This window comes from Nicotiana sylvestris, chromosome 2 (assembly GCF_000393655.2).
Source record: "Nicotiana sylvestris chromosome 2, ASM39365v2, whole genome shotgun sequence".
Taxonomy (NCBI): domain Eukaryota; kingdom Viridiplantae; phylum Streptophyta; class Magnoliopsida; order Solanales; family Solanaceae; genus Nicotiana; species Nicotiana sylvestris.
Window position 1 is genome coordinate 81,453,705 of NC_091058.1, and position 22,461 is coordinate 81,476,165.

The window sequence follows — 22,461 nt, forward strand, 5'->3', positions numbered from 1 at the left end:
CAGAGTCGCCACTTGGGATGATTTGTTTTCTGGCGTCCCAAGTCACCGGTTTATTTTAAAATCTTAAATCGAGGAATTTCGACTTTCCTTTTTGAAGTCTGCGAACCAAAAAATTTAAGTAAGGAATTCTGTTAACCCGAGGGAAGGTGTTAGGCACCCCCGGATTTCGTAGTTTTAGCACGGTCGCTTAAACTATTACAATTGGCGCTTTATTTGATTTTAATACATGTTTTAGCCTATGGTATAATTTTAAATTTTCAATCACTTTAATTAATTTTAAAGAAGATTTAACGTCGTCTAAAATATGTCTTTGGACCACGCCATATGAAATGCACCCACAATCCGAAACACATTTTATTCAACGTTATTAAGATTTGGATTTGGGTCACATGAAATGCGCACCCGAATTTAAGAAGGTAATATTATTAAAATAACGCGCCTAAAGCAACTATGCGTTGTTAACTTTGCGAGGGCCATGGAAATTTGCTAAATGGCACGCCTCAGATTCTAAGGATTTTAAAAATTAATTAAATGAGGGCCATGCATTTTGAGATTTTTATTCGGTACGGCACACCTCGATTCCAGTTCTAAAAGGAACTTGAACTAAATTTGGAGGGCCATAAACTATGTCTTGCCTAATATAGCACGCTTCCGATCTACTAGTCTAGAAATCAATTGAAATAATTGAGGGCCATAAACTAATAATTTTATCTACTACAGCTCCCTTCAACTATTAACAAAATCTAATTAATAACACTAGGTGAACTGAGATTTTACCTCTTTTGCTTTTCAAGTCCAACATTGATACTAGTTTAAAGAAAAACTTGCGTCGGAGAAAGGAGACAGATTTGGTTGTTTAAAGAAGAATGGCTCGTGCCATCTTCAGCAGCAAAACAAAATTGAAATGGGCGAGCCAAACATGAGAGGCCTGCATTTCAACTTTATGCAGCCTCATTAACCGAGACCCAAAGAGTAGCCTAGCTCTTTTAAAAACTAAAGCCTGAAGAGGGGAAGACTCGAGTTCGAGTCTTCAGGCCTGTAAATGGAGTACCAGATCCGAAATATTACCATGAACTTAACAAAGGTTTTAATAACAAACAAATCAATTGATAATCATGCTTGAATCAGTCCAATGAGTTTCATAAGACACTTATGAGATTTCCACTTGACTTAAACCTTCTATTCAATATATACAATTAACGAAACAAGATCTTATGGGATTATTCAATAAACAAACATGAATCTATCTCCAAACTAAGCATGTTTAACACATCACAAGCAAGTCAGCACATAACTTGACTCCTAGGCTATTTCCTTTCCTTTTGAACGTGACTTTATACTAATCAACACCTAAGAAGTAATCAGTTACCCATTGTATGAATATATCAAGTTACCCATTGTATGAACATATCATTATATTATAACATCCACTCGAATTGCATAGTAGGAGAGATCTGATACAGCATACCCTACTTAAATAGGAATGAACACAAAGTCCAACTACTGACTCGATTAACAGGATTTCATCAAGCTTTTGTGACAGTTCGAAATTAGGTACAAAAATAAAGTTCAATTATCACAAACCAACACATAACTATAAGATATTTGATAAAAATGGCTTCCTACCAGATACAAACCAATTATAGCTCCTAAAAGAGTCTTACAAACAACCAGCAATATACAGCGCATCGAATAAACTCAGAATCATGTAATTCAGGAGAAATGAAGCTAGACTAATGAATCAGAACATGCTGAAGACATGCTTTAAACTTCCAGGTTTCATTTCATACTTCAAACCAAAGCTTCATATGAGGTAAAATTCAGAAAACATGTACCTGGGATTAAGGGGAAAGCAAAAAAGTAAGGAATCAGTAGACAAACAGCAACTGAAGTCAATTCAGATCTCAGCAATGCAACAGTAAACCCAGCGGCACAGCTCAAAAACCAAACTTTAAAGAACTCGAGCTCAAGTCATTATAACCAAGGTGCAAGACTTTGACATTTTTAGAAGCTTTAACTAACCAAACGAAATTAGAAGACTCAAAATAAGCAGAATTTGAGCAATTTTCAAACAAATGGCGCAAGGAATCTAGAACTTTTCTCAAAGAATTTAGTCGTTTAAGCTTTTTAGTGTTTTTAATCCCTCCCCCCTATGCCTTGCTAGTGAAGTAAAGATGCCTTTATAGGCAAGGTTTTAGGGCAGCAATGCTGAAATCATCTTTGCATTTTAAACCTTTTTGTATTTTTATATTTGCTCACATACCCTTAGTGTAAAAATCAGACTTTCACTTAGGTTCCAATGACACCTTCCTAGCAGCTTCCTAATTCAGTTACTGAGATTCCTTCCACCTACAATTCCTAAACTATCCCTTTAAGTCCTGTTAATTACCCTATAAATATAAATGGGTCAACAGTCAAAAATGGACCCAATGGTTTAAATAAAAAATCCTAAGCTTGCAGGACTAGATTGAATCTCTTCATGGGCTTCTGGTTCCAGAACCCATGTAGAATCAATTGGCTAGGCAGAATTGCCCAAGAGAACAATCGGGTCTCTTCCTTTTGAAAACCAGAAAAAATGGGATAATACAAAGAAACAGAGAAATCAAATGACATGCACAAACAAACTCGATTTTAAAACTAATTTAAAACGAGAACAAAATAGAAAAGACGAGATAAGAGGAGATGGAGACTAGCACTTAAAACAAACAAAATAAAGGACAGAAGAAAGATGAAAGAGAGGATAAGGACTGAAGAATACCTAAACCAAGTGGAAAACGACTTGAAAGTCTTCAAAAGAAACTCTGATTTTTGAACAAAATAGGCTTTAATCATGTGTTCTCAAGCAAAAACACACGAATAAAGTCGATTTCGGCCTTAAACCTTCGTTAAACTTCACTGATTTGGGTTTTGGGATTTTAGGGTTCCGGCCTTTGATTTAGAATTCGACAAGTTCTGTGATGATTCGAAGGAAAGGGGTGTCGGATTTGGTATGAGGAAGCCACGAGGGTTTTGGGGTGTGGATTTGATGTGGTTTGGAGGGGGCGCCGCCGGCCCAAGGCGGTGGAGAATCAAGGCGACGCTAGGGTTTTCTATTTTGGGTCCCTGAAGAAGGTGGGTTGAGAGAGATGAGACGGGGGTGCAGGGCGTTTGGACAGTTATATATCAGAGGTGACTCAGTTCTGAGCCGTTAGATCCAGGGAGATCAATGGCTCAGATTTAAGGTGATCAAAACGGGGTCGTTTGGTTCTGAGTGAGGCGGACCTGGTTAGGGCGGAAATTGGGCCGGTTTTGAATGGGTATTTGAAGGGGTAATGGGGAATTCAATTGGTCCTAGTAATTTTTAACTAAAATGGCCCAAACCAGACCTTCTCTCATTTTTTTTCCTTTTTTGTATATATTTCAAAAAATTCTTTTCCTTTTCAAAATTAAAATAAAACCTAAATTAATCCCTAAACCAAATTATCCTACTAAAATAAATTAATTAACTCTAAATCATTATTACCACAACTAATTAAATACCAAATTAAAAGAAAAACTACCAAAATTCGAAACTCAAAAATTAAAAAAAGCAAAAATAAGTTTTTTTTTGTGTTTTTTCCATTTTTGTAAAACAAACTAATTTACTAATTGATCTACAAAATGTACAATTAAATCCTAAATGCAAATGCAACATATTTTTGTATTTTTCATGAATTAACTAAAAAATAAACATGCACACAAAATGCAAACAATTAAATAAAATTCTACAAAATTCCTAAAATGGTAAATAATTAACAAAATCTATTTTCTCGGGATTTTTATAGGAGTATTTCATATAGAGCAAAAATCACGTGCTCACAACTGCCCCTCTTTGCTCGGAGACACGAAGGGTTTTCGGGCAAAGATAAAATGAGCAATCACGAGGGATTTTTGCTCGTTTGACACTCCGTGAGAAGCATTCTTGAAAAGAGTCTGACCGAACTTTGCTTCAAAGATTGTCTGCATATCCTTGGCTATAAAGGAATCAGGTCAGGGTAGTTCTGGAAGTTTTGGTAGCTGGGACTACCGGGAGCTGTGATTTTATTGTTGTTGCTGCTACTGCTTGCTGACCCCCTTATTACACCAAACGGAAAATCAAAAGCTAAACTAGCTAAACCTATCAACTACGAGTTACAAGATTCCTATCTAATAAATCTCTTGAAGTTTGATCTTGAGCCTTGGTTAGGTCTTACTGCAGACTCCGATCTGAATCTTGATGCTTGTCAACTCTAACCGCTGGTTCATTCTTCAGCTTTAGATCAATGCGGGACATGCGAAGCTTATGACTTCAATCATATCTTGAGCAGTCCGCATCCTTCTCTGTTTCAACCTTTGAGTTCACTTCTTTATTTTTTGTTCTTTTTCTCCTTTTTTTGCTATGGATTGAGACTCATTCTTTTGGCCACCTCGAATCCTGCGCCTCGAGGTCAAACCTGTTCAGACACCAAAACAAACAACCGAACGAAATTTTTCTACCCCAGTTTTACTAGGAAAATTTCGTGAGTTATTTGTAACCAAAACCTACAATATTTCTCTATTGAAAGCAATAAAGTAATGATTGTGTGTACTTAGGAGGAAAGATTAGGGAATGGAGCTCTATATCTAAAAATATCAACTTAGGGGTTGGAGCCCCAATGTTGGCAAAAGCGACTAGGGAATGGAGGCCCTATGTTTGAAATCTCAACTCAGGGATTGGAGCCCTAACGTTGGAAAAAAATGCAACTAGGGAGTGGAGGCCCTACGTCTAAAATCTCAACTTAGGGATTGGAGCCCTAATGTTGGCGAAAGGCGACTAGGGAATGGAGGCCCTATGTCTAAAATATCAACTTAGGGATTGGAGCCCTAATGTTGGCAAAAAGGCGACTAGGGAATGGAGGCCCTATGTCTAAAATCTCAACTCAGGTATTGGAGCCCTAATGTTGGCAAAAAGGCGACTAGGGAATGGAGGTCCTATGTCTAATAATCTCAACTTAAGGATTGGAGCCCTAATATTGGCAAAAGGCGACTAGGGAATGGAGGCCCTATGTCTAAAAAGCATCAACTCAGGGATTGGAGCCCTAATGTTGGTAAAAAGCGACTAGGGAATGGAGGCCCTATGTCTAAAAAGCATCAACTCAACGATTGGAGCCCTAATGTTGGTAAAAGGCGACTAGGGAATGGAGTCTCTATGTCTAAAAAGCATCAACTCAAGGATTGGAGCCCTAATAGTGGTAAAAAGGAGACTAGGGAATGAAGGCCCTATATCTAAATATCAACCCAGGGATTGGAGCCCTAATGCTGGTAAAAGGCGACTAGGGAATGGAGGCCCTATGTCTAAAAATCTCAACTCAGGGATTGGAGCCCTAATATTGGTAAAAGGCGACTAGGGAATGGACGCCCTATGTCTAAAAATCTCAACTCAGGGATTGGAGCCCTAATGTTGGCAAAAAGCGACTAGGGAATGGAGACCCTATGTCTAAAAATTTCAACTTAGGGATTGGAGCCCTAATATTGGCAAAAGGCGTAAAAGATTGAGATTAGGGATTCTGAACTATCATTTTGTTCGGATTTTCTTCTTTCCTTATTTTTTTTATTTTCTTTTTCATTTCTTTTATTTTAATAAAATGCATGAAAGAATTTTGGAGGAAAACTTCCCTTTTGGATTGATTGTTTCTGCGAAGCTGTTTCTAGCTTTAGCGCATCTTTTCTTTTGGCTACACCTGCTTTTGCACGGTTGCCTTGGGTTGCACCTGTTTCAATTTTAAACAAAGAACAATTGTTAGTTTGAAACATTGGTTGGTTTTGTGGCCTTGATTGTCACAATCACCGATCTCGGCCCGAACCTTTGTTGAGAACCTCTGCTGCTTAGTGGTTTTCTAAAGATTGATCTATCTTTCAAACCAAGGGACTCAACTTTTAAGATTCCATGACGGCTTACCCACGTGGGGCTTTCACTTTATTTTACCTTTAGGCTTTTGCCTTTGGCTTTCTTTTCTTTTTCAATAACTTTGATTTCAAAGCACCAGCCATCATGGCCAGTCGGGATCGACTTGATGCACCCGCTGAGGCTGGGTACTTTTCTTTAGCTTTTGTTAGGCAGAACCCTGTAAATCCAATCTTTCCACATTTTCTTTGTATTAGTTTTGGAAACAGAGTTAGACCGAAAGAGATTCAAGGAGAAGTAAAAAAAGGCAAGAAAATAAATTTAGAGAGAAGTGTCCCTTTCGGGGAGGAAGGACGGACTTATCTGGGTGCATGCAGACTTCAATAGACATGACATACTTCTTGGACTGGATGCCCGATCCGCACAACTATCCCAACTTCTCATAAACCCATTGCGACCCGCGTTTCAAAACCGACGAACCTTGTCAGGACTCTTTCAATACCAATGGTGGTGAGGGGTTTCTTCTTTTCGATCAACGGCGCCCTTTGCGGGTTTTCGCCAATCGACCTCTCTCATTTCTCTCCTTAACATCGCCTTATAGTGCTCTTTTATGAGTTTTCACTAACAAGACTCTCTCATTTTCAATTTCTCTACTCACCATCACCTTACGGTGCCCATAGGTTTTTACCAATGAGACTCTCTCATTTTATTTCTCTCGTCTTGATTGCATCGAATCCAAACAACTGCGTTTTTTGTTTTTTTGAAAACCTTTCACCGATTGATCGGGAGGACTTTGAACAAGGTTTGGGTAAAGAGAATCTGGATGGAATTACAACTTTGGAACCGTTCCAGTGAGCTCATTGCCGAACCATTATAACATCTGCCCCAGTTTCACTTTTGCGGGAAATGGGATTTTTATTTTGGTGTGAGTGAACCCCAAAGAGAGGCTACTTACGTATCCTTTCGGAATCAAGTCGGACGTAGTTCAGGAAAATATTTTGCTTTTGTTGTTGTTATTGTTGTTATTATATTTTTTTTCTTTTTTTTTTCGAGTTCCAAAGAGGGTAATGAAAGAAAAGTAACCGGCTCAAAGGGTTAGCAGAAGGACTGGAGTGTTTGGAGTAGCGAGAATGAAAGTCTTCGTCATCCCAATCGGATAGTGCTATTGCTGCAGAAGGACTAGACATAGTACATTTTTACCTCATCTGCATTCACAGCTGCCTCGGGATCATTTCCTTCAATATCTCCCAAGTACAATGCTCCTCTAGGCAATATCTTTCTGATGATGTATGGACCTTTCCAATTGGGAGCAAATTTCCCTTTTTCTTCCTGATGATGGGGAAGAATATGCCTTAGAACGAGTTGCCCCACTTCAAAATTTCTAGGCCGTACTTTCTTGTTGTAAGCACAGGCCATTCTTTGTTGGTACAACTGCCCGTGGCAGACTGCGGCCATTCGCTTCTCATCAATCAGGGTTAACTACTCCAGACAGGCTTTGACCCACTCACTGTCTTCAATTTCAGCTTCCACAATATCCAGAGAGAAGGGATTTCAACTTCCGCGGGTATTATGGTTTCAGTGCCATAAACCAAAAGGTACGGGGTTGCTCCGACCGACATGCACACAGTAGTGCGATACCCCAACAATGCAAAAGGCAACTTTTCATGCCACTGCCTGGAACTTTAAATCATCTTTCTCAAAATCTTTTTGATGTTCTTATTTGCTGCTTCAACAGCATTGTTGGCTTTGGGACGACAAGGAGTAGAGTTTCGATGTGTTATCTTGAACTGTTCGCATATCTCCCTCATCAAATGACTATTCAAATTTGCAGCATTATCCGTAATGATAGTTGCAGGAATACCAAAATAGCAGATGAGGTTAGAGTGCACGAAGTCTACCACAACTTTTTTGGTGACAGATTTGAGAGTAATTGCTTCAACCCATTTAGTAAAATAGTCGATGGCGACCAATATGAATCTATGCCCATTCGAGGCTTTTGGCTCGATTGGCCCAATGATGTCCATGCCCCAGGCGACGAATGGCCAAGGTGCTAACATGGGATGCAGTTCTGTGGGTGGTACATGAATCAAATCCCCGTGCACCTGACACTGATGACACTTCCGAACAAAACTAAAACAGTCTTTTTCCATGGTCATCCAATAATAGCCCGCTCGGAGGATTTTCTTTGCCAAAACATACCCATTCATGTGGGGTCTGCACACTCCTACGTGTACTTCATACATGATTCTTCCAGCCTCTTCGGTGTCAACACATCTTAACAAGTTGAGGTCCGGTGTCCTTTTGTACAAGACATCACCACTCAAAAAGAAACCACTTGCATGCCGTCTAATGGTTCTCTTTTAGTCTCCACTAGCTTGCTCGGGGTATTCTTTGGTTTTCAAATATCTTTTGATGTCATGATACCATGGCTGAACATTTGGCTCTGCCTCAAATATATTACAGTAGCCATGCCTTTCCCTGATTTGGATTTCCAAGGGATCAATATGGGCATTGCGTGGGTATGGCAGCATCGAGGCCAAAGTAGCAAACGCATCGGCCAGTTCATTATGGCAACGAGGGATGTACCTGAACTATATTGACTTGAATTGCTTTCCAAGATCTTCCATATGTTGTCTATAAGGAATAAGCTTGACATCTCGGGTTTTCCATTCTCCTTGAGCTTGTCGGATAATCAGATCCAAGTCTCCCATGATTAACAACTCTTCGACATCTTGGTCGATTTCCATGTTCATACCCATAATGCAGTCTTCATACTCAGCGGTGTTGTTTGTGCAGAAAAACCGAAGCCGGGTTGTGGCTGGATAATGCTGGCCGGTGGGTGAGATCAAGATCGCCCCGATTCCAGCACCTTTTGCGTTTACCGCCCCATCAAAGAACATTTTCCAAGCATGGGTGTCTTCAAATATTGCCTCAACTGAATTTACCTCGTCATATGGGAAGTAAGTGCTCAAAGGTTGGTATTCATCATCAACCGGGTTCTCAGCCAAATGATATGCTAACGCCTGGGCTTTCATTGCCGTGCGAGTGACGTAGACTATGTCAAACTCCGTGAGCAAGATCTGCCACTTTGCTAATCTCCCTATGGGAATTGGATTCTTAAATATGTATTTTAAAGGATCCAACCTGGTTATGAGGTAAGTGGTGTAAGCTTGCAAACAATGCCTCAGCTTCTGAGCGACCCAAGTTAAAGCGTAGCAAGTTCTCTCCAATAAAGTGTACTTGGCTTCATAACTGGTGAACTTCTTGCTCAGATAGTAAATGGCCTGCTCTTTCTTTCCGGTCACATCATGTTGCCTGAGGACACAACCAAAAGAATTTTTCAAGACTGTCAGATACAAGAACAGAGGCCTCCTTGGCTCAGGTGGGACCAATACCGGCGAATTCGACATATATTCTTTGATTTTATCAAAAGCCTCTTGGCACTCATTTGTCCATTTGATTGTTGCATCTTTCTTCAGCAATTTGAATATGGGTTCACACGTGGATGTTAACTGAGCAATGAGTCGGTTGATGTAGTTCAATCTTCCCAACAAACTCATAACATCTTTCTTGGTTCTTGGAGGAGGCAAATCTCGAATAGACTTTATCTTTGCCGGGTCCAACTCAATGCCCCTCCGACTGACTATGAATCCCAAAAGTTTGCTGAATGGTACTCCAAATGCACATTTGGCCGGGTTCATCTTCAAATCATATTTGCGCAACCGCTCAAAAAAATTTCCCAAGTCCCAAACGTGGTCGTCCTGAGTTTTGGATTTGATGATTACATCGTTCACATACACCTCTATCTCTTGGTGCACCATATCATGAAAAATGGCAGTCATGGCTCTCATGTAGGTTGCCCCGGCTTTTTTTCGACCAAATGGCATGACTCTGTAACAGTATGTACCCCATGGTATGGTAAAAGCTATCTTTTCTGCATCTTTTTCATCCATCAACACCTGGTGATATCCTGCGTAACAATCCACGAAGGACTGTATCTCATGTTTGGCGCAGTTATCAACACGGATGTGGATGTTCGGCAAAGGGAACTTATCTTTGGGACATGCCTTGTTTAAATCTTTGTAATCCACACACACTCGAATTTTTCTATCCTTCTTTGGCACTGAAACTACATTGGCTAACCATCTGGTGTATCGAACCTCTCGGATCACCCCCGTTTTCAACTGTTTTGTGACCTCTTCTTTAATATTGTCACTGATATCAGTTTTAAACTTTCTTTGCTTTTGTTAGACAGGGGGACAATGGGGGTAAATTGGCAACTTATGAACCACCAAATCAACACTTAGACCTGGCATGTCATCGTATGACCAAGCAAACACATCTTTGAACTCAAACAAAAGTTGGATCAATGCGTCCCGGGTTTTCTCATCTGTGTGAATGCTTATCTTGGTTTCCCTGATTTCTTCAGAAGTACCCAAATTAACCGGCTCAGTATCATTTAAGTTCGACTTAGGTTTATTCTCAAACTATTCCAATTCTCGATTTATTTCCCTAAAAGCCTCTTCTTCATCATATCCTGGTTCTTGGTTCATTACTTTACAGTTAGACAACGTGTTTGGATCTGGGCATGAAGTCCGCAAGCATGTTATATTATTTAAATCCGCATTATTAGAACTGAAAGAAGAAATAAAAGAGAAAAATAACCAAATCAGAAAGAATAAAGAAAGATGAACGATGAAATATTGATTTCATATTCCTTGCAACGATTTTCCAAGCCCTTTCCCAGGTTTGTAGCCGTGCCTGGTCATTTCTTTGGCCCCCATGATTGATGCATTAGAAAGGAAGGGTTGAGGACAAGGTTTTCCTTCTTCGTACTAATCAGCGACCACAATTTCAAAGGCCTGATAGACTATGTGCTCACTTCCTTCTCTTGCTTCAAGACATGGGACTAACGGGTCCCGATAAATCGATTGCTCATCTTCCCCGTGAACCACAATCTCCTGATCCTCATGTTCAAACTTCACCATCTAGTGGAGAGTAGAAGGCACAGCCCCCGCTGCGTGAATCCACGGCCTTCCCAAGAGAAAATTGTAGGACGTGCCCATGTCCAGAACCTGGAAGGTTACTTCAAAGTCTACTGGGTTGATGGTCAGAATCAGATCAATCTCTCCAATTGTGTCCCTTTTGATACCATTGAAGGCACGTACACAGACGATGTTGGGTCGGATTCTCTAGGTACCAATTTCCATACGCTGCAAAGTTGAGAGTGGGCAAATGTCTACCCCAGAGCCTTCATCCAACATAACCCTTTTCACATAGTAACCTTCGCATTTGACTGTCAGGTGCAGGGCTTTGTTATGTGCGGCCCCTTCCGGGGGCAAGTCCTTTTTGCTGAAGGAGATCTGGTTAATTGTGAAAAATCTTTCGGCCATTCTCTCCAACTACTCTACAGAAGTCTCAACAAGCACATATGCTTCGTTAAGGGACTTGATCAATACCTTTTGATGTTCGGTGGAATTCATCAACAGAGATAACAAGGAGACTTGTGGGGGAAATTTTCAAAGTTGGTCGATCACCTCATAATCCACCATTTTCATCTTTTGAAAGAAGGCTTCCGCTTCTTCGGCACTTACGGGCTTCTTACATGGTAAGCGCTTTCTAGTGGCATTGTTCACCTCTTCCAGATTGAAATACTTTTCTGCCAGGTTATTTTCTTGAACTTCTCCCGATATTTCTTTGCCCTTGTAAGTCACCACTGATTTGTTGTAATTCCAGGGCACATCGGTAGGATCCTTCATGGGCTTTTGTGGTGCGCGGCCAATAACCACGGGCTCACTCAGCCTTGGTAGATTAATTGGCCCCCGCATCACATAAGCTCCTTAGGGCACATACATTTGGGTTGTCTTATTCAGTTCGAATCTCTTGGGAGGACTCAAATCCATCTTCTTTTCTTTGCGGCCTCGAGGGACATAGAGGACAACATCTTTGGGAGGCATTGCCCCAATTCCCACTTCAACTTTCTTTTCTGACTTTGGAGGGGTGATTTTGTTCTTTTTCTCCCCTTTGTCTTGCTTCGGGGCAGCTCTGGGTTTCTTTTGTACATCAGCGATGGCAATGATGGCCTTCAATGTTGGGTCAAATTCCTTGTCCTCACAAATCATTCCGATTACCGGCCGTTATTGTGGGCCGACAACGGGTTGTTAGTCACATTGGGAATATCTTCATCCCTTAGCACTATCTTCCTTTGTTCTATCAAGTTTTCCACGGCTCTCTTCAGAGTTTAACAGTCATATGTGTCGTACCCTTCTTCCCCTGAGTGATAGGCACATCGGGTACCGGCTCTGTAAGCGGGTGATGCTGGGTTTTGCCTGGTTTGAGGAATAGGATGTAGCAGACCCATTTGAATAAGTTTTGGTAATAGGCTGGAGTAGGGTTCGCCAATTGGTGTAAAATTTGTCCTCTTAGGTGGTTCACGAGGGTGGAAATTGTTTTGTGGAGGCCGGGGGTTGTAGTGGTTTTGGTAAGGAGGCTAGTTTCTAGGAAACGGAGCTTGGTTCCGGTTGGCTTGTTGTTGTTGCCGAATATAAGGTTGAGCATTCATGACCGGGTATGGCTGAGGAGTATAGGCTACGTCTTGGTGGGGGTAGTAGTGTTGCGGGGTCCTTTCTGAGAAAAATAATATATGAGTACGGTGTTTTCTTGAATCCGACGCTGCCATGGATGTTTCTTCCTTTTTATTGCCCTTCGCCACTCCTTCAGACCCACCCTGAATGGCTTGGGAGGTAGCTCTGATGTCTGATTGGCTTAGAATTCGACCCGTTTTCAACCCATTTTCCACCATTTCGCCAATCTTGATAGCTTCAGTGAACGGTTTACCCATTGCGGACATCATATTTTGGAAGTAGTCAGCCTCCTAAGCTTGGAGTAAAACTGTGACCATTTCAATCTCATCCATCAGAGGCTTTACCCTGGAGTCCTGTTCACGCCATTTAATTGCGTACTCTCGGAAGCTTTCCAAGGATTTCTTCTTCAAGTTTGTCAATGAGTTCCTATCTAGAGCAATATCAATGTTGTACTGGAACTGCCTGATGAAATCTCTAGCCAAGTCATCCCAGGTGTGCCAGCGGGATATATCTTGGTCCATGTACCACTCAGATGCGATGCCGACCAGACTTTCTCCGAAATAGGCCATGAGGAGTTCTTCCTTTCTACCGGCTCCTCGCAGCTGGTTGCAATATCTCTTGAGATGAGCAATAGGATCACCGTGTCCATCATACTTCTCAAATTTTGGGGTTTTGAATCCCAATGGTAGATGCACATGAGGGAACATACATAAGTTAGCATAGGATACACTTTTCTGTCCACTTAAGCCTTGTATTCTTTTGAGACTCTGTTCCATACTCCTCATCTTCTTCGCAATCTCTTCTTGCTCAGGTGTTTTGGTGATCTTTTCTTGCCCCACAGTGAATTCATGTCGGGGTGGTTGAGAGTAAGTATAAGTGGGAAACTGAGGAGGTTCCATTGGGAATGTGGGTGTTTGGAAGGTGAAAGCTGAGGGGCCAAAACCAGGCCTGGGCAGTGTAGGCTGTGCTGTGGTCGAGCAAGGTGTAGCGGTGAAGATATTTGAGGCTGCACCGGACATTAACACCTGGGGGAGAACCTCTGAAGGTGTTCCCACAAAATGGGTCGAGATAGTTGGGTGTCCTAGTGGTATGTTTGGGTAGTTTATGGGGATGTTGGAGCTCCCACTTGCCCTGGGAAAAAACTCGGGAAAACCAGGGATTGTACTTGGTGGTTCTCTTTCGTTTGCCCAAGCGTCCCACATTTCCATCATGCGGAGACGCAATAGCCTATTTTTCTCGACAACTGCCGATTCTGAAGTTGGGATGCCCGAGACCGGACTATCATCCGCAATAGGAACGGTTGGCAGAATCATTTCTGAAGACATTTCAACGCTTCCCTTTGACCTCGTGAAGTATGGATGCGAAGCCAGACTACCACAAAACCAACCACCTTTTTATAAAACCTGGCTGGTTGTAACATCAGCAAATGGTTAATTTGGAACAAATAACAGATAAGTAATCGTACGTTGGGGGTATGATGCACCTATATAGTTAAATGTATTTCTACATGTTTTGCAACGGTTGCATGCTTCATTCTGTCTTTTCTTTTTCTTTCCCATTTTCTTTATTTCCACTCCCACTCTTTCCTTTTTTTTATTATAGACAAATCTTATAGAGATTGCCTACGTATCATGACCTCGCATGAATCAGACCGGGCGTAGTTCTGGGGATAATAAATAACAAAATATTTTGGGATTTTCAAATTCTTCATAAAAAGAAAATGTTTTGATTACAATGACTCAAAACTAACAGACTTGAAAAGAAAATCAATAGACTCTAACAGAAAGATGACAATACAGACTCAAGAACCGACTAACAGACTCTAACAGAAAGAAAATACAGACTCAAAAATAGACTGACAGACTCCAACAGAAACAGACTAAAGTGAAAATCAGAAATACATTAATGCTCCTGGGGCCCGCGGGGCATCATTCGATCTCGCCGCGGGCCTATATGTGAGATCCCCTTGCAGCCGCTCCAAATCATTCATTATTTGGTAAACGAAAGTCATCACTGTAGCGAAAAAGGTAGTACGAGTCATGTCCTCGCATGCTTGGCACTTCATAGTAATGTAGTCAGCAATGGCTCTGATCCTCTCTCGGATTCTGCCCTTTTCCTGAAGCAATCGCCCTATCTACTGATTTTTGGCTTCTAATACCTAAGTGCCGTGATGGTTTTGATTTTGCAATTGTTGTATTTCTTCCTCCATCTGAGCCATCAAAGCATAACAATATTCCCTATCAGTTTTAAAGTCCTTAGCCTGCTTGGCCGCCTCATTCTCAAGGGTAGTTAACTTTCTCTTCAGATTGGTGATTGTCCCTTCATATTTTCTTTTCATTTGATGCACAAACTATGCCCGCCCTTCTGCGCTCTTTGCCAATTGGGTCCGGACTTTTGCTAGACTGGCTTCAGACTTTTCTAGGTCATCTTGACACTCAAGTGCTTTCTTTCTCAGGCTGCTTATAAGCTTTTCGTCCGCTTGGCTTCTTTCCGGGTTTCTAGCAGCTATTCTCATTTTCTGGATTTGAGTTTTGAGGGCTTCATTTTCCTGAGTTAGCTTTTTCTTTTCCCCTTCATCTGCAACAGCCTGGATACTATTGCCAAACTTGAAGTCCCTGATTTGTCCCTCTAATTTACTTATTTTGGCCCTATAGCTTTCTTCTTTTGCCAACCAGCCCCACTGCTCTTATGAGTCGTTGGTGAATTGTTGAACATGAGCTCTCTTAGCAGGTCTCTCTAGAATCTGGAACCTTTTACCGAACCAAATAGTGTACTTGGGGTCTACTTCACCTCTAGCTAGATCCTGCACCATAGTCTTAGTTTCAAGAAATATACATTCATTCCACACCTGGAAAATTCTCCCTTATGGAAATACGGCTTTTGGGACCAATTCAATGACATGTTTACTCAACTCTTTGTCATGGGGAACGGTTTGAAATCTTTCCAATTGGCACAAAACCCTGTGGGGGGCATACGGCTGGATGCTCCGGATGCCCGTCAGGAGGAGATAACACACTTTAGCTGACATGTATACTACTTCGGTGATAGGAAGCCATCCGAATGCCCACTCAATTTTATTGGAGGTCAAGGAGCTCAAATGTGCAAGTCAAGCTTCAGTACCCTCGGGGAATTTAATACCCACTACTCGGATTTCAAATTCTTCAATGCAACTCAAACCGGTCATACTGTAATTCATATACCCAACTCAGTGGCAGAGATGTTCCTGCATCATTAATTGTAGTAACAGATTGCAGCCCTGGAAGAACTTTCCCCCTTCCCGACAGATAGTCAAGGCTCGGTAGATTTCAGATAAGATCAGGAGAACCACAATGTTGTTGGCTTTCTTGATTGCAACATCGATCATTCCTACGAGACCTATCTCTATATTACCATCTTTTCGCGGGCAGACTACAACACCCAAGAATGCTACTATAAAAGCCAAACCCCGCCTTGCCTTCCATTTGTCTTTATTCCCAGCATGGGTCAGACCAGTTTTCGGCTCTTCAAAACCTCGAGGGTTACCATAGCGTTGATACAAGAATTGGAGAGTGCAATACCCTTCAGATAAATTTCCATCCTGAATATCCCGACTAATACTCAGCAGATCCAGAAATCTGTGGAGAGATACCGGTCTTGGTGACACTGGATATCGACTTCTAAGGTTTCCACTAAGGCCCGCATAACCTGCAACTTCCTCCAGCCTGGGTGTGAGCTCAAAGTCAGAGAAACGGAACACATTGCGAGTTGGGTCCCAAAAAGGTACTAATGCTTCAATTATGTCCAACCTTGGCTTGATATTCAATAGTCTGACGAGACCTCCCAGAACCTTTACCACGGTTTCTCTACTGCCTTTTCCTAGATCATTCCACCACATGTAGAGCTGTAAGGGGATCTCTTTAAGGACTGTGAAGGGTTCAATTTCATTTATGTTCATCCTGCACATTTATTAAGGTGATTTAATAACTTATTTTGACCCCAAAAAAAATAATACCATTTTTTCAAAATTTTACTTTAAAAATAAAACCCGGTTTTTGCAAATACGGCCTTTCAGCACTTCGGGGAAGAAGATTTTAAGGTTGTGCCTGCTAACCAGTCAAAAAATAAAAAAATGAACAAAAGTGGTTGTTCTTGCAAAAACAGTCTTCCGGTGCCCTTTTGGGGACATTCAGCTTATTTTAAACAAGAATGGCATCACCCTGCTTATTTGTGACAAAAAATAAAATTTTATTGTTTTTGGGCTATTTTTGCAAAAGGAAAGTTGGACCCGATGGGGGTTGCCTACGTATCCCACATCCAGTGAGAATCAAATTGGCGTAGTTCGAGCAGATTTGACAAAAATGAAAACCAACTAATTTTAAAGACAACTTTCTTTTTCTTTTCTTTTTTCTTTCAAAAATTTGGCAGAGTTTCGGTATATTTTGGACACTGATTTTTCAAAACAAGTAACTACCTCTCTGAGCCTTCACACTGTTATTTTCTTTTCCCAATTTCTTCTATTATCCACAAATCGATCAACATGCAAATCCGAAGCAAATAAATGCACAAGTAGCACGTAGGATGCATCAGGATGGTCTTTTCATTTCGGGTACGCCTGTCCTAGACAGACCCAACCCTTGTGTTGAGTCTCCTAAGTCAAATGCACGTGATGCAAACAAACGTTCCTACTAGGGATCCGACATGAGGTTTTGTTATACTAGATTTAAAACCTGGGTTTATTGTTCTAGACTTGGCTTACCCGAGGAGACAACTCGAGCCGAGGGGGGCAGCGTGCCGGGAATACAGAAGCTTCATCGACTTAGCAACTCTAGACAGAAGAGAAGTCGCACAAAGTGCACCCTTCTCCATGATTTAGAAGACTCAGAGAGAGGAAGGGTTTCGTAGTAGTTTATATACAGTTCACAGAATATCAAAGCGGTAAAAGCATTTAGCACACTAGGCTCAAACATGTGGAAAAATCAAATAACAGATAAAGCCAATCATAACAGCTATTCTAAGCTCGAATTCTTGAACCCTGAACCAGAGATTCTGGGTTCGATCCCCAGCAGAGTCGCCAGAGCTGTCACACCTCCTTTTTACTACACCCGAGGGGAGTACAAGGGAGTTTTTCCATTAAAGTGACATTATTCGACATGGGATTATTTAATCATTTTTATTCAGAGTCGCCACTTGGAATGGTTTGTTTTCTGGCGTCCCAAGTCACCGGTTTATTTTAAAATCCCAAATCAAAGAATTTCGACTTTCCTTTTTGAAGTCGCGAACCAGAAATTCTAAGTAAGGAATTTTGTTAACCCGAGGGAAGGTGTTAAGCACTCCCGGATTCCGTGGTTCTAGCACGGTCGCTTAAACTATTGCAATTGGCCTATTATTTGATTTTAATACATGTTTTAGCCTATGGTATAATTTTAAATTATCAATCACTTTAATTAATTTTAAAGAAGATTTAACGTCGTCTAAAACATGTCTTTGGACCGCGTCACATGAAATGCACCCGCAATCCGAAACACATTTTATTCAACGTTATTAAGATTTGGATTTGGGCCACATGAAATGCACATACGAATTTAAGAAGGTAATATTATTAAAATAACGCGCCTAAAACAACTATGCGTTGTTAACTTTGCGAGGGACATGGAAATTTGCTAAATGGCACGCCTCGGATTCTAAGTATTTTAAAAATTAATTAAATGAGGGTCATGCATTTTGAGATTTTTATTCGACACAGCACACCTCGATTCTAGTTATAAAAAGGAACTTGAACTAAGTTTGGAGGGCCATAAACTATGTCTTGCCTAATATAGAACGCTTCCGATCTACTTGTCTAAAAATCAATTGAAATATTGAGGGCCATAAACTAATTGTTTTATCTACTACAACTCCCCACAACTATTAACAAAATCTAATTAATAATACTAGGTGAATTGAGATTTTACCTCTTTTGCTTTTCAAGTACAACATTGATACTAGTTTAAAGAAAAACTTGCGTCGAAGAAAGGAGACAGATTTGGTTGTTTAAAGAAGAATGGCTCGTGCCATCTTCAGCAGCAAAACAAAATTGAAACGGGTGAGCCAAACATGAAAGGCCTGCATTTCAACTTTATGCAGCCTCATGAACCGAGGCCCAAAGAGTAGCCTAGCTCTTTTAAAAACTAAAGCCTGAAGAGGGGAAGACTCAAGTTCAAGTCTCCAGGCCTGTAAATGGAGTACCAGATCCGGAATATTACCATGAACGTAACAAGGGTTTTAATAACAAACAAATCAATTGATAATCATGCTTGAATCAGTCCAATGAGTTTCAGAAGACACTTATGAGATTTCCACTTGACTTAAACCTTCTGTTCAAAATATACAATTAACGAAACGAGATCTTATGATATTATTCAATAAACAGACATGAATCTATCTCCAAACTAAGCATGTTTAACACATCACAAGAAAGTCAACACATAGCTTGACCCCTAGGCTATTTCCTTTCCTTTTGAACGTGAATTTATACTAATCAACACCTAAGAAGTAATCAGTTACCCATTGTATGAACATAGCATTATATTATAACATCCACTTGAATTTCATAGTAGGAGAGATCTGATACAACATACCCTACTTAAATAGGAATGAACACAAAGTCCAACTACTGACTCGATTAACAGGATTTCATCAAGCTTTTATGACAGTTCGAAATTAGGTACAAAAATAAAGTTCAACTATCACAAACCAACACATAACTATAATATATTTGATAAAAATGGCTTCCTACCAGATACAAACCAATTATAGCTCCTAAAAGAGTCTTACAAACAACCAGCAATATATAGCGCATCGAATAAACTCAGAATCATGTAATTCAGGAGAAATGAAGCTAGACTAATGAATTAGAACATGCTGAAGACATGCTTTAAACTTCCAGGTTTCATTTCATACTTCAAACCAAAACTTCATATGAGGTAGAATTCAGAAAACATGTACCTAGGAATAAGGGGAAAGCAAAAAAAAGTAAGGAATCAGTAGACAAGCAACAACTGAAGTCAATTCAGATCTCAGCAATGCAACAGTAAACCCAGCGACACAGCTCAAAAACCAAACTTTAAAGAACCCGAGCTCAAGCCATTATAACCAAGGTGCAAGACTTTGACATTTTCAGAAGCTTTAACTAACCAAACGAAATTAGAAGACTCAAAATAAGTAGAATTTGAGCAGTTTTCAAACAAATGGTGCAAGGAATCTAGAACTTTTCTCAAAGAATTTAGTCGTTTAAGCTTTTTAGTGTTTTTAATCCCTCCCCCCTCTGCCTTGCTAGTGAAGTAAAGATGCCTTTATAGGCAAGGTTTTAGGGCAGCACTGCTGAAATCATCTTTGCATTTTAAACTTTTTAGTATTTTTATTTTTGCTCACATACCCTTAGTGTAAAAATTAGACTTTCACTTAGGTTCCAATGACACCTTCCTAGCAGCTTCCTAATTCAGTTACTGAGATTCCTTCCACCTACAATTCCTAAATTACCCCTTTAAGTCCTGTTAATTACCCAGAAATCTAAATGGTTCAACAGTCAAATGGACCCAATGGTTTAAATCAAAAATCCTAAGCTTGCAGGACTAGATTGAATCTCTTCATGGGCTTCTAGTTCCAGAACCCATGTAGAATCAATTGTCTAGGCAGAATTGCCCAAGAGAAAAATCAGATCTCTTCCCTTTGAAAACCAGAAAAAATGGAATAATACAAAGAAACAGAGAAATTAAAACGACATGCATGAACAAACTCGATTTTAAAACTAATTTAAAATGAGAACAAAATGGAAAAGACGAGGTAAGAGGAGATGGAGACTAGCACTTAAAACAAACAAAATAAAGAACAAAAGAAAGATGAAAGAGAGGATAAGGACTGAAGAATACCTAAACCAAGTGGAAAATGGCTTTAAAGTCTTCAAAAGAAACTCTAATTTTTGAACGAAATAGGCTTTAATCATGTGTTCTCAAGCGAAAACACACGAATAAAGCCGATTTTGGCTTTAAACCTTCGTTAAACTTCACTGATTTGGGTTTTGGGATTTTAGGGTTCCGGCCTTTGATTTAGAATTCGACAAGTTCTGTGATGATTCGAAGTAAAAGGGTGTCTGATTTGGTATGAGGAAGCTACGGGGGTTTTGGGGTGTGGATTTGAGGTGGTTTGGAGGTGGCGCCGCTGGCCCAAAGCGGTGCTAGGGTTTTCTGTTTTGGGTCCCTGAAGAAGGTGGGTTGAGAGAGATGAGACAGGGGGTGCAGGGCGTTTGGACAGTTATATATCAGAGGGGACTCAGTTCTGAGCCATTCGATCAAGGGGAGATAGATGGCTCAGATTTAAGGCGATCAAAACGGGGTTGTTTGGTTCTGAGTGAGGCGGACCAGGTTGGGGCAGAAATTGGGCCGGTTTTGAACAGGTATTTGAAGGGGTAATGGGGAATTCAATTGGTCCTGGTGATTTTTAACTAAAATGGCCCAAACCAGACCTTCTCTCACTCTTCTTCCTTTTCTTTTTATATATTTCAAAAAATTCCTTTCTTTTTCAAAATTCAAATAAAACCTAAATTAATCCCTAAACCAAATTATCCTACCAAAATAAATTAATTAACTCTAAATCATAATTACCACAACTAATTAAATACCAAATTAAATGAAAAACTACCAAAATTCGAAACTCAAAAATTAAAAAATACAAAAATAAGTTATTTTTTGTATTTTTTTCCATTTTTGTAAAACAAACTAATTTACTAATTGATCTACAAAATGTACAATTAGATCCTAAATGCAAATGCAATGTATTTTTGTATTTTTCATGAATTAACTAAAAATTGAACATGCACACAAAATGCAAACAATTAAATAAAATTCTACAAAATTCCTAAAATGGTAAATAATTAACAAAATCTATTTTTTGGATTTTTTATAGGAGTATTTCATATAGGGCCAAAATCACGTGCTCACAGTACTTTTTGGAACATTTGGTAAATAATTTGTGTTTGACCAATCATTTCAAAAAGTGCTTTTGAGGGTCAAATTACCAAAAAGGATAGTATCAAGGTCTTATAATTCTTTTAAACATAAAATTTAACTTAAATATTTATCATAAGAGACTTTTATTATTATTTTTATTTTATTTAATTAAAATATAAAACATAAAGTAAAAAAAACATATTAAAGATTTAAATCAGTTTTACATATATAGTTATACTAAAGTATATTATATTATCTAGTATAATTACTTATTTTTACATGATGATTTGAATCATTAAAATAACAACATTCAGTATAAATTAGAAGTCTATCCACAAATTACTATATATTGATAATCCATCATAAAATATTAAGTAAAGTCACTCACACATGATAATACTTCTCAACAATTTCATCTTTACTTCTATCACACAACGCTTCAATATTAGTAGAAGACTTGCCTCGCATTTCTAAAGGAATATCAGAAGGTTGATCTCTTTCATCAATCTCTGCAGTAATGTCTTCATTAGCATAATAATTGAATTCTTTATTGGTAAAAGAATGTTGTCGGATGAAATTATGTATAGCATAGTAGTTGTAACTAGATGATTTTGAGTGTCAAACTTGAAAGATGACATTGAGCGTAAAAAATAAAAATAATTTTAAATATATAAAAGAAATCGTAAAAGAAATAGCTAAGTACGTTTAAATTAATTCTAATTCAAAAAGAGTAACTAATTATTAACAACACATAATATATAATTTATTTATTTTTTAAAAATTTAAATTTAAAAAGAAACTAATTATTACCTAACCTTACTAACTTTGTCCTAAAATGTCAAATGGCCTATTGTGAGGCTACCACTTGACTAAATATGGATGCATTTTCTTCTTCTTTTAATAATATATAGATAGATTATGCAATACAATTGTAAATTTATTACCTATTTAAAGGTCATTTTCACAAATCAGATTTGATAACTATTTTAAAGATTCAGGAACTGATAGAATATAATAGAAGAAATTATAAATA